The following is a 27,358-nucleotide window of genomic DNA, read 5'->3' on the forward strand; positions in this document are numbered from 1 at the left end:
CTGAATTTTTTCTGCATAGGATAGAACACCTATACATGCTATATGTTTTACTTATTTATTATTAGTCTGACTCACCTCTCAGACGTGTGCTCCATGAGGGCAGGAACCTCTATTCTTTTGCTCACATTGTGATCCTAGTACCAAGAACACTGTCAGGCACATCTTTTTCTTATTTTTTTTTTAAGAAGGTCAATCTCATCTTAAGTATTTTTTTTAAGATTTTATTTATTTATTCATGAGAGACATACAGAGAGAAGTAGAGACACAGGCATAGGGAGAAGCAGGCCCCATGCAGGGAGCCTGATGAGGGACTCCATCCCAGGACTCCGGGATCATACCCTGTGCTGAAGGCAGATGCTCAACTGGTGAGCCACCCAGGCGTCCCCTGTCTGGTACATCTTAACAGTGCAATACATATTTGCTGGGTGAGTGAGGGACTGACCCTACTGGCCAGCACGTAGCTGGCACTGGGCTTCAACCATCTTAAAAAATCTAGGAAGCCTGCACCATGAATTTTTACTCTCCTTTTCACTTTCCAGTTTGGAGAATTTCTCATGACCCATCACCAAGTTCACTTTCCTCTCTTAGGTCCAGTCTACTGATAACTTCATCAAAAGAACACTTCCTCTCTGATACTGTATTTTTTTTTTTCAGCATAGTTCTGGAATTTTTAGTCAGCTTTTTGCCCACCATCTTTTCCCTTTGTCTTCCTAAACTCCCCATCTGTTTGTGCATGTTGTCCACCTTTTCCACTGGATCTTTCCATTGTTTTTTTTCCAGATCTTTTAAAGTCCTTGTTTGCCAATAGAGGATCATTTATTGAATACTATATATTAAACACTGGGCTAATAACTTGGATCTCTTCAGCACATTGATTTAGATGAGAAGCTTGAGGTTTGATAACAGGAGGTGCCTTGCCCCCAGGGCCCCTGGCCAGAAAGCAAGGGCATTGGGGTTCCAGCCCCAGACTGGCTGCAGAGCTTTTGTTCTACCCGGCTCCCTCAGTCCACCTTCAGCCATGAGCTCCTGGAGGCCTGGACTCAGCTTACCAATCTATCCACAAAGAAGGATCCAGGTGGCCTGTCCCCATGGCACCTCAGTGTGGCCAGGTCTCTGAAGAGTGAAGCCGGCTGAGTCCAGCCCCTCTGCTTGGCCCCACAGACCCCCACCATCTGGCCCCATCCTCCTTCCCCTCCCATTCCCAGGGCTTCCCAGCAGGGCACCAAGCTGGTCCCCTCTTCTGCCAGAATCACTTGCCACCTTTTTCTCAGCCTCCTCAGCCCACTCCAAACCTTGTTCTCCGTCTCTCTCATTCACTGATTCATTCATTTCACAGAAATTTAATCGGTAAATGTAACTCATCTATTTAACTCAGAGTGCCTGATGCAGGGCCTGGCACCTAATTGCAGCTTCTGGAGCCTGACAACTAGGGTCAAATCCTGGTATTTTACTTACTAGCTGTGTGATTTAAATAAGCAATTCATCTCTCTGTGCCTCAGTTTCCACATCTGTAAAGTGGGGACGATGGGAGGACCTATCCCAGAAAGCTGCTGTGAAGAATCAGCAGGTCGGGCTATGTTTGAGTGTAGACCAGGGCCTGGCACTCAGCCAGTTCACAGTGTCTCAGATTGAATGCTGATACATGGGGACTCAGAGGTGGCTCAGACATGGCCCTGCCCTCTGAGATCTCCCAATCCTAGGAGCATCGGAGCATAAACCCCAGCCCTGGGGCCAGGGCTAGTGATGGCTCCAGCAGAGGCCCGTGGCAGCCCAGCGAGGGGCACCTCCTTTGCCTGCCTGTCTAGCCGCTTGGCCATTCTGAGGGACTGAGGCACTGGGCTGTGAAAAGTCCAGCTGGCCAGGCCATGGAGGGAGCCCCCGCATGCCAGTCCTTCCCTCGGCCCCCATCCCAGCCGGCACATTTGCTCTCAGAGTCCAGAGAGGAGACCAAGCCCTACAAACACAAAGCTAGAACTGAGGCTGTGCCTGTGGACAGACACACAGACGGGCTCACTTACATTCAGACAGGCAGACGTCTGCAGACAGATCCCTAACTAACGACAGCTCACACATTGCTCTTTGCATGTGCTGGGCACCGTCCCAGCATCTCACTTATATTAATTTATTGGATCCTCACAACAACCTTATGAAATATGTCTTATTAATATCCCCATTTCTCTGATGGGGGAAGTGAGGCAGAGAAGGGTTAGGTGATTTGTTTTAAGTCATACTAAGTAAGTGGTGGAACCTAGACTCCATCCCAGGAATCATGCTGTGGAGACAGTGGCTCACTGTTGCACATGACCTTGAGGCCCCCACGCAGTGACACACTCTCCGCTTTAGACACGTGGACACATAACATGCCCCGTGACAGACACTGTGGCCATTCCGGGATGCACAACCACAAGGGCAAGACAGGAGCGCCCACGCTCACTCACACTCACCTGGATGTGGGGTGCTAACTAAGTAAACCACCACTTCACTCCAGACCCCTCCCTGGCCGGGTGCAGCATATGTGCTCACACACACACTCAGAACACACGCTGCGTGCCCAGGCACCTGGGTCCCCCGCCCCCACCCGGTCAACACACACAGACATGGAAACGGCGTCACATGCATTCTTGCAGAAACCAGGCTCCCTCTCAGCTGACTCCTCGCAGGTTCCTCCCCTTTTTCCTTTGGGGCAGCAGCCCCAGGAGGGTGGGGCTTCACCCACATGGTTACCCAGAGTGCCTGATGCAGGGCCTGGCACCTAATCTGCTCTCAACCCATTCCACTTTCCTCCCTAGGACGGCATCAGGCCCTTTGTAGGTAAGAACCCTGGCTTTCCAGTCGGGCCCAGCATAACTGCTCTCAGCTGCCCTCCTTGTGAGGCAGGTGACTTCACCCTTCTGAGCCTCCCCTACCTAGAGCATGCCCTGTGGCCACAGTGGCTTCCTCACTAGTGCTCCAGCACCCCAGGGACACTCCTGCCTCAGGGCCTTTGCACTGGCCTTTCCCTGCATAGATCCAAGTGGCTTGCATCCTCCCTCACCTCCTTCTGGTCTTTGCTTCTATGTCACCTTCCCTGCGAGGGTCTTTATGATCTCTCCCTACTTCAACTGCAGCCCCTCCCCCATGTACCTCCCTTGTTCCCCCAAGCCCCCACCCTGTCACTCTTTTTCATTTATTGATACCATTATTCCCCTGTAGATAAGTTCTATTTATCTGTTCACTGCTTGTCTCCCCCACTAAAGCGTAAGCTCCACGAAGGTGAGATTGTTTCTTCACTCTGGTGTCTCTGAGCCCAGAACAGTGCCTGGCATGTAGTGACTCTCTGAGGGATGGAGAATGAGATGTATTGGGAAATGGGGGTGGTGGTAGCCATGCCCCCCAGGGCTGCTGGAAGGATAGATGACAAAAATCACACGGGGATATTACTACATGGCACATAGTATCACAACCTCAGACCTCTTTTTTAAAAGATCGCGAAAGTGCCACATGACTGCTCGTGTTCACTGCTGTAGGTCTCAGGCAATACCTGGGTGTACTAAGTAAATCATGAAAGGTCCACTGCCAGGAACCCCTCCTGCCCACTCTCCTTGGTTCACCACTGTATGCCCGGTGGGCATCCTTCCAGGCCTTTCCTGTATATTAACACCTGCACAGATAGAACAAATACTGTACATCAATGGGGTCCTCTTTTCTCTCTTCAAAAACGGTTTAGTGAGCACCTACTCTGTGCCAGGTATCGTTCTAGGGCACATAAAAGCAAGAGATTCCTGCCTTCTGGAGTTGACATTCTAATAAAGTAGACAGCCGGTTAAGTATTACATCTTTCTTCAGGTAGTGATAGATGTGATGAAGAGAGACATATATTCAGGTAAAGGGGGGAAGGAATGATAGGAGCAGGGCTGGGGCACCGTGGGTCCAGGTGGTTGGGGAGTGCTCAGAGGAGGTGACATCTGACCTGAGCGTTGGCGGATGAGGAGGAGGCAGCCCTGTAGAAATCTGGGGCAGAGCTTTCCCGGCAGAAGGGACAGCGGGTGCCAAGGCCCCAAGGCTGGCATGAAATTAGTGGGTTGGAAAAAGAGCAAAGAGGCCAATGGGGCTGGAGCAGAGTGAGTGGGGGAGGGAGGCAGTGTGGCCAGAGAGGTTGGGGTGCAGAGCACAGGGGAGAGGGTGCTGTGGGGGCTGCAGTGAGCCGCAAGTGTGGTGAGAGCCACAGGAAGATGTTGAGCAGAAGAGAGGCTTGATCTAGTGTGGATTTTTTGTACGTGTGTGCGTGCATGCACGTGACTTTTCATTGTGATAAAGTGTACATGTGCAACATAAAATTTATCATTTTAACCGTTTGTAAGTATAAGGTCAGCGACATTAAATATCATTGTTGTGCCACCACTGCCACCATCCAGAACTCTTTTCATCTTGAAAATCTGAAGCTCTGTCCTTATTAAATAGCGACCCCCCATTTCACCTGTCTCCCAGCCCCTGGCCACCACCTTTCCACTCTGTCTCTATGGATTTAACTACTCGAGGGACTCCATATAAACGGAATCATACAGTATTTGTCTTTTGGCTCATGTCACTTAGCATCAATGTCCTCGAGTTTCCTCCACGTTGTAGCAGGTATCAGAATGTCCTTCCTTTTAAAGGCTGAATAATACTCCATTGTATGGGTCTACCGCATTTTCTTTATCCATTCATCCATCAGTGGTCACCTGGATTGCTCCCACCTCTTAGATGTTGTGAAAATGCTGCTGTGGTGTATAAAAATCTGCTCGAGTCCCTGCTTTGGGTTCTTTTGGATTTATACCCAGAAGTGGCATTGCTGGGTCCTATGGTCATTCTCCAATATGGGCATTTTGCTAAGGGAATCCCAGGGCTGTGGGGAGAGGGACCTCAGGAAGGCCAGCAGGTGCCGCCTCAGACTCCCCTGCGGTGGCACACGGTCTACCTGCCCCCCTCATGTTTTAGGGCACTCTGACTTCCGTGCTTTAATCTATCTCATCCCGGCCCTGGATGTCAGGGGGAAAAGGCTTCTGATACCTTTTGAACGAATAAGGATGAGGCTTGGGCAGGGATGGGGTGCTCCTCAGTCAGCTGCCTGAACCCAGGCCTGCCTTGGGGGTGACGGGGTGTGGAGTTGTCCCACGTCACTGCAGATCCCCCTCTGGTTCCCCACTCCTGCCAGGCAGGGCTGGGCAGCCAGAAAGCTCACAGCCAGAGAGGTTCTGCTCATCTCTGCCAAGACACTAACAAGCCTGAAATCTATCCCAGAGCATCCCCGGTCCTGGAGAGCAGTGGGAGGCAGCACCCCGATGAACTGCTTGCCGACTGGGAAATCCATTCTGTCACCCGAAGCTAAAGGGGTTCGCCTCCGGGAACCACCTGCTACCCTGCATCAAGGCTGGGGTGTCGGGACACCTGGGTGGCTTAGAGGTTGAGCACCTGCCTTCAGGCCAGGACGTGATCCTGGAGTCCCGGGATCGAGTCCCACATCAGGCTCCCTGCATGGAGCCTGCTTCTCCCTCTGCCTGTGTCTCTGCCTCTCTCTCTCTCTCTCTCTCTCTCTGTCTCTCATGAATAAATAAATAACATCTTAAAAAAAAAGGTTGGGTTGTCTTTGAGCAGGTTTGGGAGCCCTGAAGCCAGTCACCAGGGGTCCTGCGTCCTTTTCTGTGACTTCTCAGGGCCTGCCGGACCAGTCTGAGGGTAGTCCCCTCAGCCTCAGGCCCCCTAAGATATCTGCTCGGGAAAATGAATGAAGGAAACCAGCCTTCCCTGAGTTCTGTTGGATGAGGGAGGAGGGTAGGTCAGGCCACCAGCAGGTACTCGGGGGTGACCTGCCCAAGTCACACTGGGAGAAAGTGCTAGACTCTGAAGCTGTTTGCCATCCACCCTCACCCCCCACCCTCCCTTAGCACCTGAGGGCAGCAGGAATTGTGACAGAGCCATGGGAAGAAGTCTCTTCTCACCTGGCCAGGAGTCTGTGCTGAGTGAGGGCACAATTGCAGTGGCTTCCCTTTCAAGGGATGTTTTTTTCCCTCCCCCTCATCCCTTTATTTTTAGTTTTTGGCTGATGAAGTTTTAGGAGATAAAAGGAGGAAATTCTGCTTCCTTGGGTCAGATCTCCCTGGGCAAAGGGGGATGGGGCAAGGCCTGACTCTGAGCTCTTATCCTCCCCTACTAGCTTCCCTCCGTCCTATAAGTACCCAAGTCCCTCTCTCTGCCTCCTCTTCTCCCTCCCTCCCTTCCTCCTCCTGTCTCCCCTTCCCTCTCTTCCCTTCACTCTATCTTACTTCACCACAGTCACAAGGACCTCCTTGCTCTCCTCAAACACACCAGCTATAAGCCTGCCTCAGGGCTTTTGCACTTGCACTTTTGCTGTTCCCTTTGCCTGGAACTCTCTGATTTTATTCCTTTACCTCCTTAAGATCTTTGCTCAAATGTCGCCTTTTCCATGAAGCCTTTGTGCCCCTCTCTGGCCTCCCCACTCCTCCCTTCTCTGCTTTGTTTTTCTCCACAGCACTCAATACCATGCATCACCTGCTGATCATTCTGTTATAATTTATTTACTCATGTACCTTTCTCTTCCCTCTAGATCATACACCTCATGAGGGCAGGGATTTCTGTTTTGTTTGCTGGCGTGTCTCCAGTGCCTGGAACAGTGCTTGGCACAGTGTAGGAGCTCAACAAAACTGCACAAATTCATGGGGCTCACTGTGGTCATCCTGTGTCCAGTGCTGCCCCATCCAGATACTTTCCTCCCAGCAGCCAAAGTGAACTTACTAAAATGCAATTCTGATGAGGTCATCTCCTGATAGAAACTCTTTAGTGGGTCCCGTCTCATGTGGAATGAAACCCACAGTCCACCACTTGGCCTGAGAAGTTCTACATGATCTGGTCCCTGGTTACTATTGAACTCATCAAGCACCCTTCACGGCCGCCCTGCGGCCACACCGTCCTCCTTAGTGCTCCAGGAGCACTCTGCTCTGACCTCAGGGCCTTTGCACCCACTGCTTCTGCTGACTGGAATGCTCTTCTCATGTCCTTCCAAGTCTGGAAACATCATCCAACTCAAGCTTATATTGCCTCCTCTCGGAGAAGCCTTTCCTGACTACCCTAATCTCTCTCTCTCTCTTTCTTACAGAATCACTTATTTTGTTTTATTGTCTCCGTGGAAAGTCTCACAATTCAAAATTATTTTATGTGTTTATCTCCTCAACTAGGTTGCAAGCTTCTTGAGAGCAGACCCTCATTAGCTCACTTCTTGCAGCTCAGCAGAGATACCTGGCAGATAGTAGGAGCACAGGACATATTGTTGAGTAGATGAACGAAGGCATCTAAGGACTTGGAGGCATTTTTCTCATTACTCCTCCCCTGTCCTCATGAGCTGGGGTTGATGATGCCCACCTAACGGGTGACAAGACAGTCTCAGAGAGGTCAGGCAATGTGCCTAGGTCACACAGTTGGGGAGGGGTGCATGTCTACACATCCTTTTGTATGTCTATATGTGGGTCTGCATGTGTCTCTGGGTGCTCAGGTGTCCTGTGTGTGTGTCTCTGGACACCTGAGCATCCCTCCGTCTTTCTCCGTGGCTGCCATGTATATATCTCTGTTTCTGTATGTGTGCGTGTGAGTCTGTGTGTGACTATGTATACCACTGGGAGGGCTTTTGTGTTGGCTGTCCTTGCATCGGTGTGCGTCTCCGAGCATGTGGATCTACCTTTCCAGCTCTGTAGGCTCTCCATGCACCTGTTCAGTGGCCCATCTCATTTCCCAGTCAACCCCAGGACTCCAGGGTCACCATGATCTCCCAGCTGTCAGGTCCCTGAGCTCCTAGGCACCTAGGAGCAGGAGCAGAGTGGAGCAGAGGGACAGGTAGGCACCATGCATCCCTGGGGCCCCACAGACCCCAACCTTTGAATCCCCATCACCCCCTAGGATCAGCTCCTGACTTAAAATTGCCAATCCCAGATGGAGCTGCCAGGAGTCCGCACCAGGCTGGTTCCCATGGTAACGTGGAAGCCGCCAGGCCGTGTTCATAAAACAGGTCATAAAGCAGAGGGATGGGAAGAGGAGTGGGGGCTGCAGAGCTGAGAGATGGACCCCTTCCTTCGGAGACCTCACCATCCACCGGCCCGTTCCTGTCTCTGCCCCCACCTGTGCCCCCCGGGAGAGCTCCTGTCTCTCCTGACCTCAGCTTTCTTCTCCATGAATGGGAGTAAATCTGCCCCATGGTACTGTCTCTGGGAACCAGGAAGGCTCTGGTGAAAGACCCAGTAGAACTGGAGCCCAAGACTGAGTTCTCTGAGCCTCAGTTTCCCCCATCAGTGTAACATACCGCAGTGAGTGAGAGAGGCAGATTCGATAGAGCACTGGGTTTACACCCAGCTTTACCTGCAAGCTGTGTGACCTTGGGCAAGGCACAGAAGTCTCTGAGCCAAATGTGTTCACCTCTCAAATGGAGACAAAAAAAAAGTCATAGAGTTTTTGTGAGATTAAATCAAAGTTAGTAAAACATTTAGCATGGTGCCTGGTCCAAATATGGCTGCGTCTATTAATAATAATAACAGCTAATACTCAAATAATGGCATTCTGTGTCAAGCACCTGTCTAAATGTTTTGCACATAACATTTTACTTCACCCTCACACGTTATGATTATTCCCATTTTCCAGATGAGGGCACCTAGGCACAGGAGGCTGAGCTGCTCGCTGCAAGTTGCACAGATCCCAGGGGTGGGGGGGGAGGTGGGGGGGTGTGGAGCTCCAGGTTAGATCTGGACTTCATGTGTTCTAAGCCCCAACTTCATGCTGCTTCTTGCCCCAGGCAAGGCTCCTCCTAGCCCTTCCTATAAAGGAAGGTGAGAGGGCAGCAAGGGACCTCCCTGGTGTGCACCACACAGAGAGGGATGGTCTTCCAGAAGGACCAGAGGGTGGGGTGGGGGAGGCAAGCTGCAGAACCATGGGGACTGTCTCCTTCCACACTTCGTACTCCCATTCCTCAGATGGAGAACTGGAGGCCCAGAGAGGGCTAGCAACTTGTGCAAAGTCACACAGCAAGGCAGCAGCTACTAGGGTTCAAACCCAGGTCCGCTTTCCCCGAAAACCAAGTATACTGTTAAGAAACCCCCCTGCTGCCCAAATACCTTGGGCCCTGGCAAAATTGAGAAGAAAGCAAAACGATAGCAATCACTGTGATAGTAGTTGCCATGTACTGTGTGCCTGGTAGGTACCAGGTGCAGTGCTATGCTCTTCCCTTAGTAATGTATTCATTACAGAATACAGAAGGCCGGGAGGTGTGAGGTGCACACCATCCCCATTATCACCACCCATTTGAGAGATGAGAGAACTGAGGATCAGAGAGGTGGTGTGATTGGCCCCAGGTCACAGGGCTAGACAGCTGGAGAGCAGAGATGGGGACCCAGACCTGCTGATCCCAGAGCAGTGCACCAGAGCCTGGGTCTCCAGTCTTGGGATGTTCCTGCAATGTGACTCTGGGGGGTGCCCATGGGGTGGGTGGCCTTGGACTGGCTCTAGACAGGGCCCCGGGGTGGAGTCACTGACAGTAGGGAGCTAGATGGGCAAGTGGTATTTACCTATTTGGTTTTTTTAAAAATTCATTTATTTATTCATTCATCCACTCAACAAACATTTACTAAGCCTGTTCTGTGCAGGCAATACTGCGGGCAGTGTAGACAGAGCAGCGAACAAAACCGGCGGTCCTGGCCTCACGGACCTCGTGTCCGAGTGGGAAGAGGCAGACAATAAACAGAGAAACAATAAAGATGTATGTCAGGTGGTGGTAAATGCTATGGAGGAAAAAAAAGCAGGAGGAGGGGACAGCACATGATGGTGCCGGAGGAGTCCTCTTGCAGGTGGTGACATTTGGAGGGGATCTGAAGGTGAGGGCGCGAGCCATGAGGGGCACCCCTAGAAGGTTGTGTGGCAGAGGGAGGAGCTGGAGCCACTGCCCCGGGGTGGGAGCGTGTCTGGCAGGTTGGAGGAGCTGCAGCAGAGCGAGCGGAGCGGGAGGCGGGTGTTGGCAGGGAGGGGCGGCGGGGGTCAGTGGGAGTCAGGCCGGGCAGGGAGCGAGTGAGATGGGAATCGTTGGAGGTTCTGTGCGGAGGAGTGGAATAATCTGATTTCATTTTTAAGAGGATCCTCTGGATGCAGGGGTGAGGAAGCGCTGCAGGGGCGAGGGCAGAGGTGGGCTGCAAAGTTATTACAGTAAGTGCAGGACGAAGGAGGCTGGTGCCTCGGGAGTGGAGGAGGTGGTGAGCGGGGGTCACCCTTAGACACGTGTTTTTTAATTGAAGCATAGTTGGCATCCCATATTAGATTCGCTTCAGGTGTACGGGATCTTGATTCGACATTTATATACGTTACGCAGTGCTCACCATCAGTCCCGTTACCATCTGTCACTGTACAGCGTTATTACAATATCATCGACTATATTCCCTATGTTGTACTTTACATCCCCGGGATGGATTTATTTTGTAACTGGAAGTTTGTATCTCCCAGTGGAAACTAAAGTTGCAGCTACAGGCTCATGGTAGGAGAACCCTGATCCACAGGCTCGGGGCTGTTTGGCGGGGAGGCTACAGGCAATGCAGGCTTGCGCCTGGGCTTTGCACGTCTCCTTCAGTTTAAGCCTCACTTTATACCAATGGTTGTCACACTTGAGCGAGCATCAGACACCTGAGAGACTTGTTAAAACGCAGAGTTCTGGGCCCCGTGGCCAGGGTTTCTATTTAGCAGACATGGGGTGGGGCCTGAGAATATGCATTGCTCATCAGTTCCCTGGGGTGCTGATGCTGCTGATCCCAGGACCTCATCTTGAGAACCACATGATGACCACATGATGGTTACAGCCAAGGAAACGGAGGCTCAGAGAGGTGAAGTGACCTGCCGAGTCCACGTGGCTGGAAGGTGACCCCATTACAAAACCAACAACTGGGGGCACCTGGGTGGCTTAGTGAATGAGCGTCGGCCTTCGGCTCAGGCTGTGATCCCAGGGTCCTGGGATCGAGTCCTGCATCGGGGTTCACACATGGAGCCTGCATCTCCCTCTACCTTCTCTGCCTCTCTGTGTGTGTGTCTCATGAATAAATAAATAAAATCTTAAAACAAAACAAAAACTCCAGCAATTGAGCCAAGACCTCTTGGGTCCTTGACTAGCTTCTGGTCCCCTTGACTAGAGTCTACTCCCAAGATGCCCTTCACCCCCGAGGCTCCCAACATACAAACATTCAAGGCTGCATCCTAAGGAAAGGCCCCAAGGATCCTCTGGTCTTACACTTGTTGCTGCTATACATAGGTGCCATTATAAAGTCGGGGAGCAAGGCTGGGGTGCCAGGTCTGTTTTCTCTACCCCCTGGGCTTGAGCCTGCCTGGCTTAGCTGAACCCTATGCCCACTAGAAAGTCTGGTGAGGTTTGCTGCAATACATGGCGACCTCATCCCTTCCTGTCAACACCGTTGGCCATGCTCACGTGCTGCAGTCCTCAGGAGTGCTGCCCACTGGCCATTCCTGACTCTCCTCATGTAGAGCACATGGAGAGGATATATTTCCTGCCCCTGAAGTTAGGTGTGGCTGCGGGGCTTGGTTTAGCCAAAGACCTGTGTGCACAAGCGAGGCATACCTCTTCCCAGGGGACGCCTTAAGAGCGGTGAGCATTTACTATCCCCACCCCTGCCTGCAGGGGAGACTTGGTGGGCTCTTTACGGGAGCAGAGGCCCTGCCATCTATAGATGGACATGTAACGGGAGTAAGAAACAAACCTTTGTGTTTTTAAGCCGGGCGTTGGCAACTTTCTCCACCACATAATGAGTACTTTAGGCTCGTCAGGGCCACTCGATGCTGCCACTGTCGCAAGGAAGTAGCTGCGGACAACGTGCGTGTGAATGAGTGCTTGTGGCTACGTTCTGATGCAACTCTGCTTACAAAGTCAAGTGGCCGGCTAGCAGGCCATAAAGTTTTCATCCTGTTCGAAGCCTTAAGAATTGGAGGCTGTGTGTTTTTGCATCGTGATCTGGCCATACAGACACCTGCATGTTCCTACATGACCTTGCTGGTCTAGGTAACAGGACCTGCCGGTGCACACACAGGGCACATAAATAGGGTGAATGCATGTGACTTTGGCTGGAGATCTTGTGGTTTTCCTCTTGGATCCTCCTCCCACCCTTCTCCCTGCTCTCTGTCCTGGGATGCTGGCCTTTAGGGATCAGGTCAGTGACATTGCCTGTCCTCTGGCGCCAGTTGGATCTGGCCGGTGGGGATCACCGTGGAGACACGGGAGGAAGGAGGGTAAGGTCGGGGTATGTATTCCCCAGCTCTCTCCTTGCAGGGTCATCTCATACTGGCCAACAGAAGGCCAGGGCTGCTGTCAGGGAGCTCGCCCTGTCTCCTGGTGATGGTGGCTTCCCTTATACATAATCCCTTTATTTAACTCAAATCAAATGACCCAGCTGGAAGGTTCCATCTGTTCCTGCCGGGACCCTGACTGAGATCACTTTGAAGCACACATGTCTTGGCTCTGATTCCTATAGGGTCGCTGGGTTGAGTGGATCATTTCATTTCTCTGAGCCCCCTGGGCTTTCTCTTCTGTACTATGGAGTAAAAATAGCTTCCAGAAAAGGGAAAGGGGTTTCATAAACTCTGCTGTTTACAAATTCAGGAGGCATCGTCATTGGCATTAGAGGAGGAAGGGAGACAGGAGGAAGGAATCCTCACAACAGCTTCAGAGGGGCCAGGCCATCAGTCCATTTGCCAGCGAGGGACCTAGCCTGCGGCAGGCAGGGTAGGCCTCGGAAGGGTCTGACGCCAGGGCAGCCATCTCTGATTCGGTCCCTTCTGGGGATACTGCTAGAAAAGTGTCCCTGAAAGCAAAGGGCGAGTCCTCCCTCAACCAGGCCCAGCCTCAAAAGTGGGCTTTGCCACTCATTGCTGTGTGATAGTGGACGAGCGACACCACATCTCTGTGCCTCATCCAAACACGGCGATAAAAATCCCTAATTAGATTATAAGCTGTAGGAAGGTAGGCATCCTGACTCTCTTTTTGACAGCTGTACGCCTGGTGTCTGACCTACGGTGGCTTCTCAATGTTTATTGGATGCGCAAATGAGTCCGTGAATGCATTCTCACGGAGCACTTAGTTAGCATAGTCCCTGCCATTGCAAGTGCCAAAGAATAGTAGCTTCGGATAAACAGCCATTAGTATTACCTGGGTCTGGTCTGTGCCTGCTTAGAGAGGCAGGCTGCCTTCTGGGTAGCTGCCTGGGCCCTGGAGCCCACCTGCCTGCCTGCATTCAGGTCCCGGTTCTACCAGTTTGCAGCTCTGTTGGCCTTTGGCACCTCATTTCAGCTTCGTCGTGTTGAAGATGAGATCCACAGTAATGCCTGCCTCGTGGCACTGCTGAGGAGTGCATGGATCTTCACGCCAGCCTGCCAGAGTCCGCACGGGCGAATGGCAGCCGTCGGTCTCTGCTCCTTTGCTGGGGGCCAGGCTCTTCACGCACCAGTGGGCTTGCTGAAATCACGGGAGCCCTGAGCAAGCTGCGGTGAGACGTTGGACTCTCACTGCCCTCCAAGAGCCTCAGCTCTCCCATCTGCTATGTGGGAGGTACGGGTTCAATGGGCGACCTCTGAGGTCCCTTGCAGCCTGCCACCGCCCGCCAGCCACTCTTCTGACCAGGTCCACACTTGCCATGCCCTCTGCATGGCCCAGAAGATGGGACATCTGGATGTGAACAGGCCCTGGGCAGGGTGGGGACGAGAGTCCTCCTCGCATACCTGGGCCCCTACAAGAATAATGATTTCATAAACAATTCTAGTAAGGGTATCTTTGTGCTTATTATGATCGTTTCAAAGGTTTCCAGGTGGGAGGAAGGTGTAGTCTCATGGGAGTGAGGGTTTCTGCCCTTTCCAGGCCCCGCCCCCCGTGTGCCTTTTCCTCCACCCCCACCCCACCCAGTGCTAGAACCCAGCTGCTGGGTGCCCCAGCCCCTTGGCTCCCAAAGCTGGGAGATGCATCCTTCAACAAGCGCTACCAAGGCTCTTCTTCTTTTTTTTTTTTTTTAAGATTATTTATTTATTTATTCATGATAGACGTGGGGGCGGGGACAGAGACACAGGCAGAGGGAGAAGCAGGCCCCACGCCAGGAGCCCGACATGGGAGCCTGGGACTCCAGGATCGTGCCCTGGGCCAAAGGCAGGCACTAAACAGCTGAGCCACCCAGGGATCCCCCCAAGGCTTCTTTTTTTAACCACCGAGAGCTGACTAATGCCCAAGAGTGCAGTCCCTCCTGCGCCGGGTGGCAACACAGGTGGCCAGGAGTACGCAGTGTGAGGTGGGGAACCATGGTGGGGTGGGGTGGGGGGAGAGAAGCCTGATGCCTCCAAGAGCTGCCAGCATGTCTGGGACCCTTGTGAGTCCCCAGAGCCTGAACCCAGCCATCGGCCATGCACTTCCTGGTTCCATCTCTCTGTCAGGGTTCCCATCTTCTTTTTTTTTTTTTTTTTTTAAGATTTTATTTATTTATTCATGAGAGACAGACAGAGAGAGAGAGAGAGAGAGAGAGAGAGAGAGGCGGAGACACAGGCAGAGGGAGAAGCAGGCTCCATGTAGAGAGTCTGACATGGGACTCGATCCAGGGTCTCCAGGATCACACCCTGGGCTGCAGGCGGTGCTAAACCGCTGTGCCACCGGGGCTGCCCAGGGCTCCCATCTTCTGAGCTACATCCCCCTCAGACTGTCCAGCTCCTTCTTAAGTTCTCATACTTCTCTCTGAACCTCAGCCTCCTTGCTGAGTTCTCACATCCCTTTCAGGATGTAATCCTGTGTTCTCTCTGTGCCCATCCAGCTCCTTCTCTGGGCCTCTGCGCCCCCTCCTGCCTCCCTCCCACTTCTCACAGCAGACCCTTGGTCCATGCTCACCACAGGTGGCTGTCGGGGACTCAGTGCTGCTCTGGGAGGTGGGAATCCTGGCTCAAGACTCAGCTCAGCAGCTTGTAACTCTTAGGGGACTGTGTGTGGCTCTTGACCTCATTCAGGTCTCAATTTCTCTATCATTGGACCAGATGAGTGAAAAGGTCCCTTCCTACCTTGGGCAGGGACATTTCCTTAGAAACCCCTTCCGACTGGGGTAGGGGAGACTCAGGCTCCCCAGCGATCTTTCTTCCATGGAGTAGATACCCTCCCCAGAGTTCTCCTCCCCTGAACAGCGAGGGCTCTCTCAGCAGCTGTCTCCTTGGTGTATTTTTGGATTTGTCTTACTGTCGCAAGAGTGGTTCTAACTTCCCTTTCCTGAAATCAGCAGTGTCTGGTCCAAATGGGACCTCATTTTGTTTGGTTCCCATAATATTTTCCATCTTGCACAATCTAAAACTTGTCCAGGGGGTGTGTGTCTCTTGACATTGGCCAAGCACCCTCACCATAGTTCCCCTAGCTGGTTAACTTCTTTCACGGAGGGCACAGATGCTGCAGGACCTCGTCATGACAGGCTGGAGGAGGATATGGGGACTCTCTGGCTCCAGGGCCGAGTCTGGTCTCTAGGCAACTGCGAACACGTACCACTCAGCCATCCTGCTGTAAGGGGCATGTCTGCCCCTTGGGCTACAGCACCTTGCTCAAGCTGAGCCCCTGCTTCCCATGTGTGGCTCTCAGCCCTTGACTGTACACGATGGGGACGCCGAGGCAAGCCGTCCTGGAAAGCCACAATACTCCTCCAATACCGACTTTGGCTCAAGGACTTCCCATCAGCATGGCGGAAACTTTCTTGGAATTGGGCTGCTGTTCTGGATTCTTCCTACCTGGTCTACTTTTTGCTCTACTCTCCATCCCCAACTGTCAGACCTGTGGCATTACAGCCAGAAGCCTCTGTCTTCTCCCGAACTCGCTCTCCCTCTCTCCCCCTGTCTCTCAGAATCTCCTGCCTGTCTAATTCAATCTTGACACCTGCTTCTTAGTGGACCACACTAACACAGATATCAACCAGTAGGTTGTTGAAGTGATGTCACCTGCAGCAGTCGATCACAGCAACAGCTGGTATTTCAGGAGCACATATTGTGGGCCAGGCCGCATCTTCTCCAACCCTTACCATGACCCCATGAGGGAGCGACCCAAACCCTACTTTACGAGAGGAAACTGAAGCTCTGAGAAGGAAGTAACTTGCTCAAAGCCACAGTTAGAAAATGACTCGCCTCCAAAAGTGTTTGCTACTATCTGTCTCACCCTCTGTGGGACAAGCTGGGGAGTAGGGGCACTGAGTCACTCCTCGTTAATTGCTGTGTGCCCCTCCTCAGAGCCTCCCGTCATCCCTGACAGTAGGATGCTGTCAATAAATACTTGCCAAATGTACACATAAAATAAACGAGCAGCAAAAGAGCTGTGAACAATGGCCAAGTGGCTTATCCACACTGGAAAAAAAGCTGTACTTAGGCTGTAAAAAGAAGCTTTTGTTGAAAGTCCTCAGCCCTGGTTAAGCATGCGGATGTGAATTTGAGTTTCTCTATGTATTCTTTTTTAAGATTTTATTTATTTATTCATGAGAGACACAGAAAGAGAGACAGAGACACAGGCAGAGGGAGAAGCAGGCTCCCTGCAGGAAGCCTGATGCGGGACTCGATCCCAGGACCCTAGGATCATGACCTGAGCCAAAGGCAGATGCTCAACTACTGAGCCACCCAGGTGCCCCAGAGTTTCCCTATGTACTAAAAGATATTTAGCTTCTCTTTCTTTCTCTTTCACCCCTGTCATCTCCATACTTAGGAAGCAGAGTAGAGCAATGCAAGGTAATGAATTAGTCAAATCTAGTACGATGCTGGAGTTGGCCACCCACAACTTTCTGGGCCTCAGTTTGCCCATCAATAACATGGGGTAGTAACGTCTACTTCATCAAGTGTCTGCCAGAGAGAGGATGGAGTGGGCGCACCATGGGTCCTGTTCTCTTACCACCAGCTCCTGATAGCCCACAGATGTTGGGCAGAGAGCCAAGCGTGGGCTGAGAGGAACATATTGTGGCTCCAGTGGCTGGAACGTCAGTCCTTGGAGGGGATCAGAAGCCCAGTGCTGGCAGCCGGCTCCCTTCCCCCAGCTGTGTGGTGGCATCCTGCCAGCCTTTCCAAGCCTGCGGGCAAGTCTCTGGCCCCTGGCTGTCCCAGTTTCTGCTGACAGCAGAAGGACCAAGCGTGAGTCACTGCATCAACACCAGGTTTCTGCAGCTGCCCTTGGGCCAGCCAGGCCTGACTGGATTAGTAACTGGATCACAGTCCCCGCCTCTGAGAATGGCAGGGGCTCTGGGACTCTATGCGGGCTGTCCCTGCCTCTGCCACAGGAGACCTTGGTGTCAGCTGTTCTGGCCTCCTTGGCCCTCGCCTCGTAAATGGGGAAACCGAGGCCTCCAGAGGGGAAGGGGTTTCCTAGGGTCACACTGATACTCAGTGACAAGATAGGAGTTAGCATCTACATTTGCTAGCTCTCACCTCAAGGGTTCATTCATCTGTTCAGTCATTCGTTCATATTCTGCGTCCCAGCTCTAAAAAGTACATCTCAATTCTGTCCACCCTCTCCACCCTGTCACCCACTGTGGGCCCAGCACCCGGGGCCTCTCACCTGGGGGGCTGCAGCAGAGAAGTTTTTCAAATAATAAAAATTGGATCATGTTGCCCCCTTGCACACTCAAAATAAAAGTCCAAAGCATCACTAAGGATCCACCATGCCCTGCAGATCTGGTCCTTCCTCTTGCCACTGTCCCCCCTCATGCACTTGGTTCCAATCATATTGGCCTCCCCAGTGTCTCCGGAGGATTCCAAGTTGGTCCCACTTCAGAGCCTTCCTATGCACTGTTGTGCAAGAATACTTATCCCTCAGCATCCCCATGCCTGGATCCTTCCATCCTCCCCTCTTCAGGGCAAACATCCCTCATCCAGCAGCCCCCACTTAAGCCCCAGCTACTCTCTGCTCTGCTACCTTGCCTTATTTCCTCATGGTACATGGCTGCATCCTGGTTATTCTGTTAGTTCTTCTGCTTATTTGTTTATTTTTAAAAAGATTTTATTTATTTACTCATGAGAGACACACAGAGAGAGGTAGAGACATAGGCAGAGGGAGAAACAGGGTCCTTACGGGGAGCCCGATGAGGGACTGATCCCAGGATCCCAGGATCATAACCTGAGCCAAAGGCAGATGCTCAACCACTGAGCCACCCAGGTGTTCCTGTTTATTTATTTATTAATGGGAGCTCCCACAAGAGTGGATGCTTCCCCAAGGCAGGGGTCTTATTCTCCATCGTGGCCTTAGTGTCTAAAAGAATTTCTGGCACAGAGTAGGTTCTCAACAGATATTTCTTGGATGGATGGATAGTTGGATGGATAGGTGAAAAAACTAAGTAATAGGTGTTGGTAGATGTGGATAGAGAAGGACTAATCTTGAGAGGAAATAACCAAAGAAAAAAGTCTACTTATATTTCCTCATTCCCACTTCATCTGTGAGTGGTACCATCCTCCTTTCTCCTAAGCCTCCTCCTGGGAACCTAGCGGCCCCTCTCTGATGTTTGTTCAGTCTTGCTACTGACTCACCCCTATTTTCAGGAAAACTAATTCACACTCAAGTGCGATGGCAGAGCACTCCCATTCAAATGAAGTTTTCATTTTCAGCTGCCTTCAAAGGTTGAAGCCAAAGAAGTGAATAGCTAATGGTGGAATCTTTGCAATAGTGAAGTTGCGGGACTGTCCTGGCTCCCTGAGATCAGATTCAGAATGCAGCGATCCCTCTGTCTCAGGTAAGGGCTAGATGCCCATCCCTAAGTCAAGCTAGACTATATGGCCTTCTGGATCTTGCCGGTCTCTGTCACCTCACTCCCCTCCTTCGCCCACCACTTTCCCAAGATAAATCAACCAGGTCAGTCAACACGTTTTGATGAAAAAGAAACAAGTTAGTCTTTTGACTCGACAAAGTGGGCCTTTCTTGAGGCAGAGGGGCTGGGGCAGTCGGGAGCATGTGGAATAAGCGCTCCCGGGCCAAGACAAGGCCCCTTTTGTGTCCAGGGACAAAGATAGAGTGTCCCGGCAAGATGGGGCCAGGGCCTTTCCAACACCAGCTCCGGCAGCCCGGATTGGCTGGCGGTCCGACAAGTCCACCCCGTGACGGGACAGCCCAGGCTCCTAGCCACCGGTCAGCCCCACCCCTCCCTTTGGCAAACAATTGGGTGGGAGTGAAATAAATCATGAAACCAGACTGTCTGCCCTATCTTGGCCACCTGGTACACATGGAATTGGGAATTTTCATATCCTACAGACCTGATTCTTGAAGGGTTGAGAGGCCCTGAAGCTTCCACCACCTTTGGAGATGAACAGACCTCTTGGGTTTGGTTCCAGCTCGATGACCTTGGACAAGTTACCCCAGCTCTCTGACCCAGCTGCAAAATGGCACAAGAATAATTCACCTCCCGCCGTTGTGTAGACTCAATGAGATGGTGTCTCTAAAGAATAAGGCACATGCCTGGCACAAGGAGGGCACTCAGTCATTGTGATGCACAGTACTTCACAGTTTATGTATCACTTCACATCCATCACCTTGTTATATGCTCAGAAGGCCACCTTCAACCCTCTCTAAGGAGGCAGGATAATCATTTCTACTGGCTGAAGAAGAAACTGAGGCTTGAAATTTAGAGAATCTGAATCCCTGGGGAGTTGAGCTTTTCTGGAAGGGCACCAGCCACCTTATGAGTGGCACGGACTGACAGATCGAGAGATACTGAAAGAGTCGCCAAGGCAGAAATATTGCAAGAGCCAGAGACTAGTGCCAGCTCACACCTCCAGGCCTTTGCACGTGCTGTGTCCTCTGTAGGAAATGCCATGTCCTTTTTTAGGGGGTGGGGTGGAGAAACGGGGTAGGTTAATGCTGCCTTGCCTTTTAAGATTCAACTTAGCCCAGGAAAGGAAGATTCACTCTTCACTGGGAGCCTGCCTCAGGATTCTCTCCCTCTCCCTCTGCCCCTCCCTGCTCACATGCTTTCTCTCTCTCTTTCTAAAATAAATAATAAATTTAAAAAACCTTAAAAAAAAAAAAAGATAACTTGGTCCAAAGGGACCACGGGGGAGGTGACATTGGAGCAGGAGGGACCCAAAGAAAGTGGGGGACTGAATCATGGGAAATCTGAGGGAAAGGGGTGGCCAGGTTAAGATTCTAGATGAACAGATGAATCATTGGCCAAGAAAAAGTTCTGAGGCCATTGCTCTTACTGATGGGGAAGTCCCAGCAGCCTGGCTCCCCAGGCCGGACAGAATGAATGCCGTGTTGGGGTCCCGACACTCTTCCTCTTCCTGCCTGTGTCTCCTTGGCGGATTTTCTTCCCCCTGGCCCTGGTAACCCCAGTAGAAGGTGGCAAGAAGAGCCCGATCTGAATATTGGGATTGTCCTCACCTGTCCCTATATACTCACAATGGGATCAGAACCAGCCTCTTCCTCCTTCCCCTCACCACCCCAGCCCAGCACAGCCCATAGAAGCATGAGGCTTGGTGAGGTGGTAAGGTAGCCACCAGAGGCCAAGGAGCCCCCCACCCCATGTCTCTGGCAGATGTATCCTCTATAAGGCTGAGAAGCTGAGTTCATCTGACCTGGGTCCTGCGGGGCCCCCGGAGCAGGGGAGTGCCCTGGCCTTGCAGATCAGAGACAGACTGAGTATGGCCAGATGCCAGGGGGCCATGAGCACCGGTCAGCACTCCCGGGCCTCTCAGTGTCACCTTCTCCAGTGGAATTCGGAGGCTTAGAATCTCAGAGTCCTCGGTATTAGAGCAATAACTTAAAAAGTTATTTTAGAATGTTGCATTAGAATTGTGTTCAAATAATATAGAAATGTCATACCGTCTTAGCAGCTTAGATTAGAATGTTTGTGTTACAACGTCTTATAATATTGTAGCAGGACGTTATGTAATGTTGTGTTAGAGTAGTGTGTTGCTTTGGAGTGTTAGATTAGAATGTAGGCTAGAAGCGCCCTAAAACGTCGAATTAGAATATGAAGCTGTGTCAGAATGTTACATTTGAATGTTCTGTTCAAAGAGTGTATTGGAGTGCTACAGCAATATATCGCGTTGGGGGAGGCCCGGGTGGCTCAGTGGTTGAGCGTCTGCCTTCGGCTCAGGTCATGATCCTGGGGTCCTGGGATCGAGTCCTGCATCGGGCTCCCCACAGGGAGCCTGCTTCTCCCTTGCCTGTGTCTCTGTCTCTCTCTCTCTGTGTCTCTCATTAATAAATAAAATCGTAAAAAAAAAATCGTGTCGTAATGTTTCATTAGCACGTTTTCTGAGGATAGCATGTTGAATCTTAAAATCAAAAGCCAGCTTGTTGGAATTGTTGGGTGCTTTGAGAAGGTGCAGCATGACTCCTGGCCTATAAGCCTAAGGAGGCTGGGTTAGGGTTCAGCTCACACTGACCCTTCCTCGACTCTTCGTCTCCGAGGCCTCAGTTTCCTCATTTGTAAGACTAAGGCTGTTGGACAGCGTGCTCTCTAAAGCCTCCCTTGTGATGAATGTTTATGGGGCTCTGAGTGCAGGAATCTCACCCTTTCCCTCCTCCCGGGCAGGAAGTAAGAATTCTGGTTAACAATGAGATTGATCTTATCAGGAATGAATGACTTTCTGGGAGTAAACAGCTTCCTCACTGACAGGAAAAGTAAGAGAATCAAGTAACCAGGGTGAGAGAAGCTCCGTCAGCCAGAATGCAGGGCCTCCAGCCAACTGCTCACTGCCTTCCTAAAGGCACAGGGGTGCCATCCCTCCCCTGACCAGGGATGAACCAGGGACCCCATTCCCTGCCACCAGAAACATTCCCTACTCCCCCACACCCCCAGCCCTCTCCAGACCCCATGGTTGGCCACAGTCCTGGGTCCCCCACCAGTGACTGGAGGGAAGCACTGCTGAGTTCAGAGCCCCCAGTGCCCCCCACCCCCCCCACCCCCCCACCCCCCCACCTCCCCACCTCTGCCACCCAGCCTTGGTCACACCCCCACCATCTTGCATGGAGTTTTGTCTCGTCTGCATGTGAGTCAGGCCCTTTTAGAAGAAGGCTTTGGACAAGTGGTTTGAGCAAAAATATCCTAGGGTTGGCCTCCTCAACCCCTCAAACCTCACAGCTCCTTACTCCTGAGAAGAGAAATCCTGTGATGCCAGGGTGGCCTGGGAAAAAAACCACATAGTCACAGACTCCGTTCCATACATTTCCAGGGTTTTCACACACCCCCTCCCATAGACCCCAGTGGCCCATGATTGAAGCCACCGAAGGGGTTAAGAACATAGTCAACAGACCAGCTAATGGCCATTAGAACTCTTGTGCAAGCACCTTCCTCTTCTGAACCTGTGTTCTCTACTGTGAAACGGGAGTGAGTGAGGGCTTTGAGCTTATTGGTCAGGGTAGGGATGAACTTGAGATCATATCTGCAAAGCATTTAGCTTGGTTGCTATCAAGAGGCAAGTGCACTGAGTTTGTTGAGGTGGAAGTTGTCCACCGTGGCACACCCCACACCGTCATGGGCACACCCCACACCGTCATGCACACCCCACACCGTCATGCTCCAGGCTGGTGTCCGGGGCTCCTGCCTCTCTGCATGCTCCAGTCTGCAGAGTAACATCTATACCCAAGGCCATCCTGAGATGAAAGGAGAGCTCCATAGGAGAAAGGGAGACAGGAGCTCTCGTGCCTAGAAGACTTTCCTAGGAGGTGAGGATGACGGGTTTTGCTGAAACAAGTCTCTTGGTACCTACAAGGGCATCTGATAAGGCACACCTGGAGTCAAGGGGCTGGGCAAGGTTCCAGCCCCACATTGCTTCATTGGCTGATCTCTTCCCATCTCATGGCTTTGCTTATCTTATCTGTAAAGTGAGGTTTAAAAAGGCACTTCTTTCTTGTGCCATCGCAGGGGTCAAATAAGGTGATGTAACTCTTAGACTCAGAAAAGGCCCTCAGTGGCCATGTGTGGTACAGGGTTGGAGAACACAGACTGTGGTGCAGAAATAGAGAAACAAGGGAAAATTTAAAGGGAAAGTGTGGAGGGAGTGGATAATTTAGGGGAGCTGCCATGTTATGAGCCATCCCTGGGGTAGTTTCCTGGGCAACTTACAGAAATAGCTTGTGGTGAGAAGTCAGCAGACTTGGGTCTGCATGCCAGCTCTGCCATTAGCTTGCTGTATGACCTTTGGCTGGTCTCCTGCCCTCTCTGGGCCTCAGGGTTTTCATAGGCAACACCAGCCAGTCAGACTGGGTGGCCTCCACTGGGGCACTCTCCCTTGGGCTCTTTGTCTCCTTGTTGAGCAGCCACAAGTGCTTGGCTGGGGAGATTCAAAGTTGCCTCCAGTTTCTAAACACCTTCCTTTTCACCCTCATGATTGCCCCAAGGATGGCAAAGAGAGGGTCTTAAACTCCTGGAAGGGCCAATTGGGAGAGCTAAGGAGAGTCCGAGGCCAGTACCCCTGCCAGACAAATACCCCAGGTTCTTATCTGCTTTTCCAGTGATCACCTGCCAGGAGTGGTGGGAATAGAACAGATGTGTGCTAGGCACAGTGCCCCACACTGGAGCAAAGCAGTGAGCAACACAGATCCAGTGCTTGCTCTCATGGAACTAATATTCCATGAGAGCGTAATAGACGATGCAGTAGACCCCTGCTGTTTGCTACATATACATTTATTATTTTTAGATTTTCTAGTTGAATCAACATTTTTATCAATATATAATGCCCTTCTTTTTCTCTTATAACAGTGTTTGGTTTAAAGTCTGTTTTGTCTGATATTAGCACAGCCGCCCTAGCTCTCTTTTGGTTACTATTTGCATGGTGTATTTTCCCCATCCATTCACTTTCAACCTATTTGTGTTTTGGGATCCAAAGTGAGTCTTTTGTAGCCAGCCTATGGTTGGATATATATTTTTTAATCTGCTCTGTCAACCTATGTTCTTTGATTGGAGAATTGAATCCATTTTTTAAAAATATTTTATTTATTTATTCATGAGAGATACAGAGAGAGGTAGAGACACAGGCAGAGGTTGAAGCAGGCTCCATGCAGGGAGCCTGATGTGGGACTCAATCCCTGGTCTCCAGGATCACTCCCTGGGCCGAAGGTGGCGCTAAACTGCTGAGCCACCCAGGCTGCCCGAGTTTAATCCATTTTTATTTAAAGTAATTACCAAGAAGGAAGAATTTACTTTTGTCATTTTGCTCTTCTCTATGTCATAGAGCCTTTCATCCCTCATTCCCTCCACTATTTCCTTCTTTTGTGTTCATTTGATTTTGTTGTAGTGACATGTTTTGATTCCCTTCTCATTTCCTTTTGTGTATATGCTATAGGAATTGGTGACATCTATAGAAATATCTACAAAATATAGATCTTCTAATGGTTACCATGGGGATTATATAGAACCTCCTAAAGTTATAACAATCTACTTTGAATTGATACCAACTTAATTTCAATTGCATGCAAAAATTCTACTCCAATCCAGCTTCAGGCAGCCCCTTATATTATTGATGTCACAAATTACATCTTTATACATTGTATACCTACTCACATAGATTTATAATTATTCTTTATTCATTTGTCTTTTAAATCTTGTAGAAAATTTAAAAATGGAGTCACAGACCAAAATTATAAAATTTGCTCAAGTATTTACCTTTACTAGAGGTCTTTACTTTATACAGCTTTGAGGTATAGTGTCTTTTATTTCAGCCCAAAGGAATCCCTACCCTACCCTTGTAGGGTAGGTTTAGTGGTAATGAACTCCCTTAATTTTTGTTTATCTTGAAATGTCTTAACTTCTCTCTCATTTCTAAAGGACAACTTTGCTGAATATAGGCAGGTTGTTTTTGGATGTAGAATTATTGGTTGAAAGATTTTTTTCTCTTTTAATGCTATAAATGTATTCCCCTTCCCCCTACCCTCCACTTTCTAGCCTTTGTAATTGCTGCTGACAAATAGGCTGATAATCATATTGAGGATCCCTTGAATGTGATGAGTCACTTCTCTCATGCTGCTTTCAAGATTTTGTCTTTGGCTTTGACTTTTTACAGTTTGACTATAAATGTATCTCAGTGTGGATCAGAGAATATACCCCACTGGGGGATTGGTTTAACTTCTTGGACATGTATGTATGTATATTGTATCAAATTTGGGAAATTTTAACCATTATTTCTTCAAATAATCTCTCTGCCCCTTTCTTCTTCTTCTGGGACTCTCATAATACGTATATTGCTCCTTTAATGCTGTCCACAGTCCTTTAGGCTTTGTTCACTTTTCTTCATTCTTTTTTTTCTTTCTGATCTTCAGACTCGGTAATTTCAACGGCCTTATCTTCTGGTTCACAGATTCTTCCTTCAGCTTGCTCAAATGTATCACTCATCATCGTAGGCAGCACAATGGCAAACTCAGTCTAGGAGTTCCAAGCTCTCATCCTTCCCATGGATGCATCAAAAACAAAACAAAAATAAAAACCAGAAACTGCACTGAACTAATTAATATAGGAGCTTGGAAAAACAGTCAAAGGTTTACAGCAACTAAGTGAACATCTAGTCAAATTGCCTGAGGCATTTGTCTATGGTACATACCATAGACTGTCTATGGGCTCAGGCATCTGTGGTCCTATAGTCTCCCTGCAGTTTTCATGAGCAATGCCTGGTGCTTCTTCCTGCCTGAGATTCAAGTTAGATGAAACAGGGACCAGTCCCTCATCAAGTTAGAATGTTGTGAATAAGGTCTGCTTTGCAACCTCTGAGTTGAGAGAGGGAACTAGGAATTGGGCTGCTGACTTCTCCAGATCAAGAACACTGTTTTTCCAGGGAGAACAAAGGACAAGGGATAGTAAAACTACCACAAAACCTTTTCTACTATTTTGAAGGTGGCCTTTTCTTTTCTTTTTTAAAGATTTTATTTATTTATTTGACAGAGAGAGAGAACAATCAGGGGAGCAACAAAGGAGAGGAGAGAAGCAGGCTCTCCATTGAACAGGGAGCCTGATGTGAAGCTCAATCCCAGGACCCTGGTATCGTGACCTGAGCCGAAAACAGACATTCAACTGCCTGAGCCACTCAGGTGCCCCAAAGGTATCCTTTTCCTGATTGGATATTCATTAGGTTGCTGCAAACCTTTGACTATTTTCCAGAGCTTTTATATTATTAGTTCAGCCCAGTTTCTGGATTCTTGTTTTTGTTTTTGATGCTTCCAGGAGAGGGAGGAGAGCTTCGAGCTTCCCAGTCTGCCATTTTGCTGCCTCTGATGGACAATACACTAGAAATGCTCAGTGTCTGAATGCACAATACAAAGAAATGAACTGCATTGCTCATGTGAAAGAGTGCAGGGTAGAAGCTGCTATGGATAATTGGAATCAGGAAAGGCCTTGATTATGATTACGGGATGATTTTTGAACTGAGGAAGGGAAAGGAAAAATCCAAGAAAGAACCTGAGAAAAGAGTAAGAACAAAGGTACCAAGGTAGAAAAGAAACTAGAAACTAGTTGGCCCTGAGCCCTATTAGAAGGCTCCTATGCCTGAGGCCCAGGGAGGCCTGGGTGGCCCAAAGCAAGTAGGGCCTGCAAGGAGCAGTTTGGGCTTTATTCTAACTGTAAAGAAAACCCACAGAGGCCTTTACGAACTAGAGAGACCTTGTGATTTCTGTTTAAAATGACAAGGCTGCTGTGTAGATAAAGGCCGAGAGTGGAAGCAGAGAGACCAGTGAGGAGGAAGCCCTAGTAAGAAATGAAGCTGGTGGGGGCGGGGGGCGCACCTGGGGGGCTCAACGGTTGAGCCTTTGGCTCAGATCCTGGGATCAAGTCCCACATCAGGCTCCCTGTGAGGAGCCTGCTTCTCCCTCTGCCTGTGTCTCTGTCTCTCACGAAAAAATAAATAAAATCTTAAAAGGAAAAAAAAGAAAAGAAATGAAGCTAGGGAGTCTGCAAAGGAGGAGCCAGCCCTTTTAGAAGTCACCACAGCAGCATTCCTGAGGGCTTTCAGAGGTGGAGCAGGGAAGAGCCCTGGCCAAGCCAGACCTGGTGCTGGGGCAGGAGGTGGAAGGTGCTGGGGCAGGAGGTGGAAGGGGGCTGTTTCTGCGCAGGCACACATGCACGCACACACACACATGCACACACCACCATGGGATCCTTTTGCAGTTTCTTGCTCCTTCTCTCCCAGCTGTGGCTTTTCTGAGGAATAGATGACAAGCTATGCCCTCTGAGGTTTACAGAGCTGGCAGCTGAAAGGTCTCTGTTTCTTAAATGGGAACTTGACCATTAAGAAGATGGGGAAGGTAGAGCCTGAAGAAGGGGATATGGCCCCAGCCTCACAGTAAGTGGGTCTTCTTCAGGGGAGCTGAGTTAGGCAGCACTGAGTCAGTTCCTGCCTC

The 27,358-nt window shown here is 50.4% G+C and overlaps 1 long non-coding RNA gene across 4 annotated transcripts in view; it reads left to right on the plus strand.

Moving 5' to 3' along the window:
- LOC102156897 overlaps nucleotides 1–27,358 on the plus strand; it is a 78,864-nt gene that overhangs the window by 29,047 nt on the left and 22,459 nt on the right. For 2 of the 4 annotated variants that reach the window (XR_005377693.1, XR_005377692.1), the window contains one exon: nucleotides 18,640–18,764. The exons of 1 other annotated variant lie outside the window; for it this stretch is intronic. This is a non-coding gene — a long non-coding RNA (uncharacterized LOC102156897). Of the gene's footprint in view, nucleotides 1–2,706; nucleotides 2,812–18,639; nucleotides 18,765–27,358 lie in introns of those variants that run through there. One more of the 4 variants, XR_005377691.1, reaches the window with a different exon arrangement.

This window comes from Canis lupus, chromosome 24 (assembly GCF_011100685.1).
Source record: "Canis lupus familiaris isolate Mischka breed German Shepherd chromosome 24, alternate assembly UU_Cfam_GSD_1.0, whole genome shotgun sequence".
Lineage (NCBI taxonomy): Eukaryota > Metazoa > Chordata > Mammalia > Carnivora > Canidae > Canis > Canis lupus.